Raw genomic sequence first — 10,967 nt, 5'->3', positions numbered from 1 at the left:
CAACAGGCTCTTGTTCGGACTTTTGCAACCCAATGTCTGTGGCTGAAGGAGCCACTCAAGGTCCCCACTGTCTCATGTTTTTATATTTTACTCATTTTCACATTTCACAGCAACTCAACTCAACTCAACTCAACTTTATTTATAGAGCACTTTAAAATCAACCAAGTTGGCCAAAGTGCTGTCCACAAATACAAAAGCATATAAAACACATGAAGATAAAAAGAACAATAAAAACATAGTAAAAACATAAAACAGTAAAAGTCAACATCTCAGACTGAGTTAAAAGCCAAAGAGAAAAGGTATGTTTTCAAAGAGGATTTAAAAGCTACAAGAGAGTCAGTCTGCCTAATGTGCAGGGGCAGATTGTTCCATAGTTTGGGGGCAGTGACTGCGAAAGCACGATCCCCTCTAGATTTCCTCTTTGTTTGTGGGACTATTAAAAGAGACTGATCTGCCGACCTAAGAGAGCGTGAGGGAGTGTATGGCTGAAGCAGGTCAGACAGATACTGTGGGGCGAGGCCATTAAGACATTTAAAAACAAATAAAAGAATTTTAAAATCAATCCTAAAATGCACTGGGAGCCAATGAATGGAAGCTAAAACCGGAGTGATGTGCTCAAATTTTTTGGTACCTGTTAAAAGACGGGCTGCAGCGTTTTGAATTAATTGCAGACGAGACAGCAGCGTCTGGCTGAGCCCAACATAAAGTGCATTACAGTAGTCAAGTCTACATGAGATAAAAGCATGGATTAAAATCTCAAAGTGATGTCTTGATAAAAATGGCTTGACTTTGGCTAGTTGTCGTAAATGATAAAAACTGGACTTGACAACTGATTTGATCTGCACATCAAATTTCAGACCACTGTCCATTTTTACCCCTAGATTTGTGGCTGTTTGTGTCACATGTTGACTCAGAGGACCCAGATCCACATGAATTCTGGAAGCATCACAAGGGCCGAACAACATGACTTCAGTTTTTTCGTCATTCAGGCTGAGAAAGTTTAATGACATCCATGCCTTAATCTCTGCAATACACTCTAAAAGTTTCTCTAAACAAGAAGCCTCTCCCTGTTTTAGTGGCAGATAAATTTGACAGTCATCAGCATAACAATGAAATGTGACACCATGCTTTCTGAAAATAGATCCAAGAGGAAGTATATACAGGGAGAAAAGAATAGGGCCAAGTATAGAGCCTTGAGCAGCACATTACAGGCAAGTGTCCCTGATCAGATGGCGGGTCCGGGGACATTCCCTTACTGTCCCTAGCTGTCCTGAGGGTAAGCCAGTTCATCATCAGATTAGGGTCACTTCTACAATGGTGGTCCGTCAAATTGGCATGCTAACTGACATGCTAACATTCATTGGCTTGCAGCATGTTCCATCAACTGCACACAAGTGAGTTACCTTGGCTGGGCGCTCCTCTGCCTCAGGAGATGACTCCCTGGCCCTCTTCAGTCCAGAGGTGGATGGGGAGTCATCTCTGTCTTTTAGTTCTTCCAAGGAGGCCTGCCTTATGGACAGCCGCACAAATACCTCCCTGAGGGACTTTGCCCGGCTGAGGTTTTTGTGTAAGGCGTAAAAACGCTCCTGTGTATCAATGTTATGACCCATGAAGGAGGACACTGCCTCCTTCATGGTCAGATTGTTGTCCTCAAAGTTCTGTGGAAAAAAGACAAGCAAAAGGCGACATCAGTATGGATCATAGGGCATTCAGGGAAACCAGGAGAGTATCTGAAACTTACGTAGGTAGCCACAGCACTGCGGATATCCAGAAGGGTGGGCCGTCCCTCCAGGCCCATTTCGGCCTGGAGGGACAATATTTTGTCATGTTTTTTGCTTCCCCCCTCCCCCTTTTAACTCGTTGAGTTAAAAAACAACGAGTTTGTGGCAACCGCCCGGCCATGGAGCCTCAGCCAGCGCCTGAACCACTGAAATTTGGCAAAAACCTAGGCCTGGCCGAATTTACAGCATGTTTTGTGGTCCAGGACCTGCAAGAAGAGCAGACACACAAAGACAGACCATTAGTTCTTTCTGAGGCTTTAAACTCATGGTAAACTCTTTTGCGGGCATCTTGAACTTACACTGACGAGGTAGCCCGTACTATCATCCCCCACTGCCCTTTCCACCTCCCTGACCCGCATATGGGTGAGGACCCCGGTCCTGTGCCCATATATGCAGGTCAGGAAGGCGGCCATGTACCCAAAGAACCGGTATCTTGTCACCGGATCGTTGGGTGCGGCCTTCTCCACATCGTCTGTGAAAAGAAGAGAGAGAGAGATGCATTAGTAAGGCTAACTTTCAGTTCATACGATTAGACTGATGAAGTATGTGTAGTATGTGAAGCTGGGATTGTGTGTGTGGAGTCTAGCATTACCCAGCAGTGAGGGAATCCTGTCTCTGGCCAGGCGGATGCAGGTCCCGAGCGCCTCCTGGCTCACCAGCTGCTGTTGTTTCCGAGCCTTCGCAATCTGGTGCCCCAGGATCGTCCTGTTCAGGTCCCTGTACATTTTTTTGAGGTACCTGAACAGGACGACCACATCCTGTGCCTTGAGCCGGCTGTGCTGCGGAGGGGTGTCTCGCAAGCACTCCACAAAGCCAGTGGCCTGGCCGATGTAGAGTGCCACGGTCACTGGCGACATGGCCATCCTCCGCACCACAGCCGGGTAACTGTGAAAAATATAAGCAAAAGAAAAAAGGGCCCGGTTTTTGGCTGCCATTTCCCGGCAGTTGGTGCAGGTCGTCCCCGCCTCATCCTCCCTGGCCTGCAGGTCCAGCTCTGACACCATAGGCGGTTGTGGGTTGGTCGCCCTCAGTGCCGAGAGCTTCAAATCAAATCAAATTAAACAACTTTATTTATCCGGGGGCGGGGGGGATTATACATGGCAGAATAGGCATGAAAAAAACAACTAAGAATAGAATCAAGCATCTCAGTACCTTCTCCACCACCTTCGCCCTCACAAGCCGGTGTATCAGGGCTTCATGCAGTCTACACTTGTCAATGTGCTGCCTGGAAAGGTGTGTTTTTATGTCTTTCACCAGCTGTGTGCAGCCAGCCACGGGACACTGCACACAGCCGATTGATATATGGCCTGTGGCCAGGCCATTAAGCAAGTTTCGCTCCTGTGGGTTTAGTATGTGGTGGGCCTTGATGAGGTGCCTGGACACATACCAAAAGTTCCCACCACATACAGGACAGGTGAGCATTTGCTTTGGCTTTGTCATCTGAAAGAAAAAAGGGGTTCAAGATTCATTCAGCATTAATATATCTATCATCATATATTATCATCATATATTATCATCATACCATAGCTCATATGTCTGCTTCTACTTGATACCTGTTGACATCAGACAAAAACTGGGAGAAAGGTTGCAATCTGAAATTAATGCAGCAATGCAGGTGGCCTAGATTGAATCATTTGAGTTTGTATGTTTGGCACCAGTGGGCCAAGGGAGCTGGCAAGGACCTGGACTAGGTCGGGGCGACCAAACAAGACAACCTCAGTTTTGTTTTCGTTTAATTTTAGAAAGTTTAGGTCCATCCATTTCTTAATATCACTCATGCAGTTTAGCAGTGATTGGAGGGAATCTTTGGCAGAAACTCTAAGCGGCAAATACACCTCAGAGACAGCTCAGACAGGCTTTATAAATTGTAAGCTAAAAGTGTCAACTGTGCAGAAGACCTCTTTAAAAAGACGGGATGGAATGCTGTCAGGTGGCAGGCCGTAAATTTTTAACAATCTCAGTGAGGTGAGATAGTGAGACAGGCTCAAATTTGTCAAAGACAGCGGAGCTGGGAGAAGAGCTGAGGGGTCCTGGGCAGACTGCGAGAGCGGGTGTCCAAATGCTAAAATTTTACCAATACAAAATTAATTAAAAGCCTTGCACAGAGTAGGAGACGGCTCAATACAGACAGCATCACATGGATTCACCAGAGAATCAAACACATTAAAAAGAACCTGAGGCTTATGAGCATTTGCAGGCACAAATGCGGAGAAATATTCTGTCTTTGCAGCTTTAACAGCCTGCTGGTATGATGTGAGATCGTTTTGGAGGAGATCCCACAAAATTTTAGGTTTGTCCTTTTTCCATCTCCTCTCTGCCTGCCTAGATGCGCATCTGAGCGCACGAGTGGACTCGTTGAGCAAAGGCTCTTTCTGCAGCCTTACAGGCTTGAGAGTCATGGACGCGATTGAATCCAAAATCACGTCCCCACTGTCTCATGTTTGTATATTTTACTCTTTTTCACAGCACTTCTTTCAGTTTGTTATCGTAATCAGCCACCATGTACAGGTGCATCTCCATAAATGAGAATATTGTGGAAAAGTTCAATATTATAAACTAATGATGTCACACTGTGATCAGATGATGAACTCAAAACACCTGCAAAGCAGACACAATCATGGGGAAGACTGCTGACTGGACAGATGTTGAATAAATAAATAAATAGTCAGGTCTCAGGTTCCGAGGGCGACTCCAAACTGGCGTAGTAGTGTAGTAGACCCACTAGGTTCTAGCAGTGGAAGTGAGTTGCGGATAAACCACAGATAGAAGTTGGCTGGTTTCCTACCTGTATAAAACCTCAACCACAAAGGGACTCGAACCCTCAATCTTCTGATCCGAAGTCAGACGCCTTTTCCAATGCCCACGCGGTCTAGTGTGTTTGTCCCATAGACCATGCCAATAACATTCTTTGTCAGAATGTTATTGGCATAGTGTTTTGATAAGAGTTTTTGTTGGTGCAGTAGCCAATAATTTTGTGTGGTTAAAAATGATGATCTCTTAATTTAACTAGAATGGCAGTTCCTGAAGAAACTGTGATTGCAGAGCTGTTTGCTGCAGCTAGCAGCACATACAGCATGCTGCAGATGAAGCTTTAAAAGAGCTGCAGCACGCTGAGTAGCTGAGAACCAGAAGCACGGGCACATCACAAAGCATGAGGCAGTACAGAGGCTGTAAAGCTTTATAGTGTTGGGTTGGGATATCAGCTATTACAGGCGACCATTTCACACCAGAAAGCTGTGCTGTTGAAGTCATATCAGGTATTTCACAGAAGCATTTGAAAAACAGGATGGATTTATGTTGAGTAATACATATGTTTTCACTATAGCGCCCCCCAGTGGCCAAACCGCATGAAACTTGGTACACTAAGTCTTAGTACTAGCCTACAAATTTGGCAGCTATATGTTACAGTATGCATCAGTTATAGTACATTAAGTACACATGGCCACGCCCACAAAAGTTTATTAGCCAATAGAAATGAAACGCTATTAGATATTCCAAAATAAAAAATCTTACACTATTTAAAGTTGTCCACTAATGTTTTGTCCGAAGTTTTTGACACTTTATATCTCACCACATGGTGGCGCTATGATTGACAGGTTTAACTATATTTAAGTAAATACATCTTTTAAAATATTCAAAGTTTCAGCTGTATAGCATGGCTACTTTCTGAGTTGTACATTTTTAATTACAATGTTCTCAGATTGTCCCAAAGTCATAGCAAGGGTGTCATCACATTTAGACACTTTAGTTTTGAAAGCATGTTTGTAGCTTTACAGCTGTAGGAGGAGCGTTCTGTCATCATTACGTTTTTTTTCCTGTTTCTTTAAGTAGAATAACATTGATGTGATGCAGTCAGTTGGAACAGTCTGGACAGGTTTGACTGAATGTTTTATAGCGTCCTCTGTAGTAAACAGGGACTGATCGCTGGGACATGAGTAGGAAAAGTTTGCTGTAATTCATGTTGTCATCTCTTCAAATTAAATGTACTGAATGTCGATCTATAGGAGCCAACTACCAAAGTCTTTATGCGGAGTGGATATGAGTGGATCATCTGAATTGATCTTAAACTGCAGAACTGGTGAGTCTCACTACTGTTAGCTCAGCTGCTCATTCATTCCCATTGGGTAAGTTGGCTACTTTGTAAAAGATGGGACTCAAGCCTTCACTGCTGTTTCCTGCGCAGCTCCGTATTGTCAAACCTGATGGTACTCGGGTGGCATTGAACTCTGTGGCAGAGGCTGAAAAGTTTATTAAAGACTTTAAAGACTCTCTCTGAACGTCAAGCGTAATCTCATGTAACCGCTACAGCTTCAGGGAGTATCTGGACTGTTTATGCTTAGCGCGTTAGTCTCTTTCTTTCTTTTTTTAATAACGTTTATTACGTGATGGCGAAGGTTTATGTCCAAATCTTCACCGTCACTCCGCAGTGGTGGTTTACCTGTGTGGTGGGTTATTTTGTACCCGTAGTGTTACAGTTAGATAAGGGAGGTGTGCTGTATATTTTGGCAGCTAGTTTCACCTGGGCTTTGGGAGGGCGGTTCTGTATCTCACTGTTTCTGCTAAAGAGCCGAGCTTTGTATGTATATTTTTTTTCTATTCCTCCAGCCAGGATCATTTGATTGGTTTAATATAATGTTGCATGTTGATCACTGAGTTTCTCTCATTTTCATTATTGATTCAGTTATTATGGTAAGCCCCTTGAATATTGTTGCCTGGAATGTTAAGGGTCTGAACCATCCTGTTAAGAGGAAAAAGGCTCTTATTCATCTGAAACATAAACAGGTAAAAAATCTACAATACACACTTGAGCCATCATCCCATTTACCCAGCTGTACCTCAGTATTCTTTATTTAATCATTAAAATGTAAATTTTCATCCAGCAAGCACTCCAGAAGGCTCAGAAGGAATTAGCAGAAACCCAGCGCATTCTGGATGATGACAGAAAAAAGCTGGCAGATTTGGAGGGGGCTATTGCTGATTTGCAGGCCAAGTACCAGGACAGTTTGGCTAAGAAGAAAGAGCTTGACAGCAAGTATCAACTGTGTGAGGCGCGCCTCGACAAGGTCAGAAAGAGCGATGAAATTTGATAAGGATTCAGGAACACTACACACAGTAGCAGAAAAAAATGAAACTACACAGATACTGTATACACATAGTGGTACGCTGTTTACAGTGAAGTACATTCTATAAACGTAAACCAGTTAAATGTAATGTATGTGTAAAATGTTAACAAGGTTAGTACTGCTCAAAAACATAAAGGGAACACTAAAATAACACCTCCTAGATCTTAATGAATGAAATATTCCAGGTGAAAATCTTCATTCAAGTAGAATATGTTGACAACAAAATACCATAAGAATGATCAATGTAAATCAAAATTATTCATCTATGGAGGTCTGGATTTGGAACCATACACAAAATAAAAGTGAAAAAAATCACATCACAGGCTGATCCAACTTGAGTGGAAATTGTCAATGTCAAAATGAGGCTCAGTAGTGTGTGGCCTCCACGTGCCCTTAGGACCTCCCTGGCATCTCATCCTGGTACCTAATAGCAGTCAGGGTACAAATATCTACTCTAAATACTCTACACAATAACTTTATACAAGTCATACAATTATTGAATTTTTTGATCATGATGATCTGCGTTGGGAAGTGCGTTGGGAGGAAACAGTCCAACATGTAGATAACATGGCCAATAATGTAGCAGGTGATATGCTTCTATCTGCTGGATACATAGTATACCTGGGACCCTTTACTGTAAGTTTGTTGTACCTTAGTGTGGCATATTTAAAATGTTTCTCTACAGTATATGTGCATATTTCAATGTATGCCTTTGTCTCTGTCCATGTGCCTGCATAATTGAATATATTTGTGATGGCCACAGCAGCATTTCTTTGTATTTTATTTCAGCGAGAGTACAGGTCAGCCATGGTCGATGAGTGGCTTCACTGTTTCCAACAGATGAGTGTTCCACACACTGATTGGGACAATCTCATCAACACCCTTGAAGATCCTGACAAGATCTGCTCCTGGCAGGTCAGAGGCTCGTCATTGCTGACCTTCAGGGCTGAAGACAGATTTAATTTGGGCTTACTATTTCTGTCCTAGAACTTTGTATTTGACAGACTTATTTTTTTATGGTTTTAACCATCCTGTTAAGAGGAAATAGGCTCTTACTCATCTGAAACATTTGGGTGCAGGAATTGCTTTTATCCAAGAAACACATCTCAGGAGTTTGGATAATGCTCGTCTTAAATGTGGGTGGGCGGGTCAGCTATTTCACTCAAACTTTCAAGGGAAAGCTCGGGGTGTTGCAATATTGATACATAAGGATGTTTCTTTCACGCCTTCTACAACACTAGCCGACTCAAATGGCCGTTATGTTATTGTGACTGGCAAACTCTTTAATCTCAAAGTTATTTTAGCTAATATATATATATGCTCCACATTTTGATGACCCACAGTTTTTCTCCCGCATCATTAAATTGATCCCGTGTTTAAATTCACACCTGCTCATTATGGGGGGAGATTTGAATCTGTGTCTGGACCCAGGGATGGATCGGTCATCGGTTAGGCCTGGTTATCAAAATCTGCCTCTTGTCTAGAGACATTTCTTTCAAACTATGGTATCTCAGACATCTGGCGTTTTTTTCATCCACAGCACAGGAAATATTCTTTTTTCTCCCATGCTCATCAAACGTACAGTAGAATTGACTATTTTTTCTTCAGATATTCTTTCATGTGAATATCAACCTATAGTAGTTTCTGATCATGCCCCTCTTCTACTCAAATTGAATATCACTGACACCAGGACTCCCACTCGAAACTGGAGGTTTAACTCTCTCTTATTATCGGATGAAGAATTTGTGCGTTTTCTTTCAGATCAAATTTCCTTATATTTAGATATTAATATGACACCAGATGTTTCTGTTTTGACTGTTTGGGAAGCCCTTAAGGCATACTTGAGAGGCTGATCACCAGCAGGTGGCTGTTCTGTGCGTTAGAAATGCATGAATAAACAGCAGCTTCATGTTGATGCAGGACGTATGAGGTCGGAACAATGATGAGATGAAAAGATTCAGAGGAAAAGGCAGAAAGAGCAGAGCTGATAAGTCACATGACTGATGCACTGACACGCTCTCTAGTCAGCTCCTCCACCAATCAGGCGCTGCCTCGCTGCTCATGCAGCCAATCAGGTTGTAGCAGTACATTTAAAGCTTTCCTCTCTCTGCTGTCAGCTGTCATTCCAGATCACCTTTGAGAGCAGAACCCCCCAGAGGGCTGGACCTGACTGCTGTCCTGATAAAGACCTGAGGAAGACTGTTTGGAGGACACACAGAGTGGACATGGGTCACAGAGTGCTGCTGCTGTTTGTGTCTCTCTGGAGCTCCGGTAGGACTCTGCTTCCATGACGGATGTCTTTATAAGAGCTGGGAGAAGAGTGTGTGTGTGTTTATATTTGTTTTCTTCACTGACAATCTTATTACGGATAATGCTGCTAAGGATCACAGTGGAATTAGTCCGCTGAAATTCAGCCATTTTGATTATTTGATTTGATTTTACTTTGCTGATTGTTTTTAAAGTTGTTATTATAGCAGTTTATGTTCACTGTGTATGCAAGTCCACATGTTTTTTTTGTCTCACACTGGATGTTCCTTTTTTAGGATTAACATTTATGGAGCCCTGAAAGGGAAATTTGCAATTTATTTATTTATATTTCACGCTGTATTTATTTCATCCCTAATATGCAAATCTCCTTTTAAGATACAAATCATAAAGTACACAGTCCTTCTCTGGATAACTACAAACTTCACTACATCCAGTGGTTAAACAGACTGAGCCCTGTTGTTGCTGCTGTCAGCTACAAGGAGACATAAACACAGCGTGAACTGAATCAATATGAATTAAAATGGAGGAAACCTTTATTTGACCCACAAAGCAGAAATTAAATCAATACATGTAACATTCAATGAAAACATGTGGCAATAAATGAATGACTAATATGCCACCATATGAACGATCTGGCACCGACTGGCTGCGGCTCCAAGCAGATGAAGGGTGGTTGGTGAGAGGTGATGAGGGTGATGAAGATGATGATCTGTTCTTATTGTCTAAACAGGAACAGTTGAAGCACAGCTTGCAGCCCCTGTATCTCAGGCTTCTCAGCTTCTCTTCAGATGTTTGGACGTTTCTGCTGGAACCTCTCATTTAATGACTTTTGACTTTATGTGGAGGAGGGATTGATTTTGGAATGAGGAGGCTTCAACACTTCAGGACTGCTTTGAAGTGACTGACTGGCAGGCACTCTGTGAACCCCACAGCCAGGACATTGATGAGATCACAGAGTGCATCACTGGATACATAAACTTGTGTGTGGACAGTGTTGTTCCAGTTAGGACAGTGAATTGTTACCCCAACAAAGACAAACCACTGAGTGACTTTTGACTGGTACATTTAAAATGTCATCATATGTCCTAACCAGCAGGGGGAGCACAGATCATAAACTATCTGTCTCTGCTTAGAGAGCACTTGAGAGCACTCCCTAATACTTGTTCTTGTTTCCTGAATAATGAGTACTAGCAGGACATACCAGCATGGACAGCAGAGGATTCCATGTTATAACTGGATCATCCAGCACAAGCAGCAGGATTCAGCACCACAGCCTCCTTCATGGCCTTCAGTCCATTAATGACTACAGCTGGACCAATGAACAGACTGTGGACTTCTCCATAGACTTAACTGTGTAGAAAGGACACCAGGATAACTGTTCAAACAAAAGGTTCCACTGAGATTTGAACTCAGATCGCTGGATTCAGAGTCCAGAGTGCTAACCATTACACCATGGAACCTCCTCTGTGAGTAGACCTGACTGGAAGAGAACCAGAGACCTGTCTTGTCCAGATGGTCTGTCTTTCTAGAAATGGAGTCTGTCAGTTGTTAAAATGAGTGAGCTGATGTCCAGGTGTAGAACAAAGGAGCTCCTGCTAGCAGTGGTGCAGTTTGTACCTACCAGCTTCAAATGAAGACAGAAGTGTCCTCTGATGACTCACACAGCACTACAGTAGATCCTTAATCAATCAGCGCTCATGCTAACGGCTAACAGCTCAATGTCCTTACTGCAGATCTGTTCTTTGACAGTGATGTGTCCAGGATTACACCATCTATCATTAACAAACAATACCAG

At 42.9% G+C, this 10,967-nt stretch overlaps 1 non-coding gene across 1 annotated transcript; it reads right to left on the bottom strand.

The window, feature by feature from the left end:
* Nucleotides 1-10,560: 10,560 nt before the first annotated feature.
* Nucleotides 10,561-10,632, bottom strand: trnaq-cug (transfer RNA glutamine (anticodon CUG)). The gene has a single exon. It is a non-coding gene; the product is annotated as a tRNA-Gln (tRNA).
* Between the last annotated feature and the right edge of the window lie 335 nt (nucleotides 10,633-10,967).

Source organism: Parambassis ranga, unplaced genomic scaffold (genome assembly GCF_900634625.1).
Source record: "Parambassis ranga unplaced genomic scaffold, fParRan2.1 scaffold_27_arrow_ctg1, whole genome shotgun sequence".
NCBI classification, from domain to species: domain Eukaryota; kingdom Metazoa; phylum Chordata; class Actinopteri; family Ambassidae; genus Parambassis; species Parambassis ranga.
This window is presented reverse-complemented; position numbering and strand designations above follow the sequence as displayed.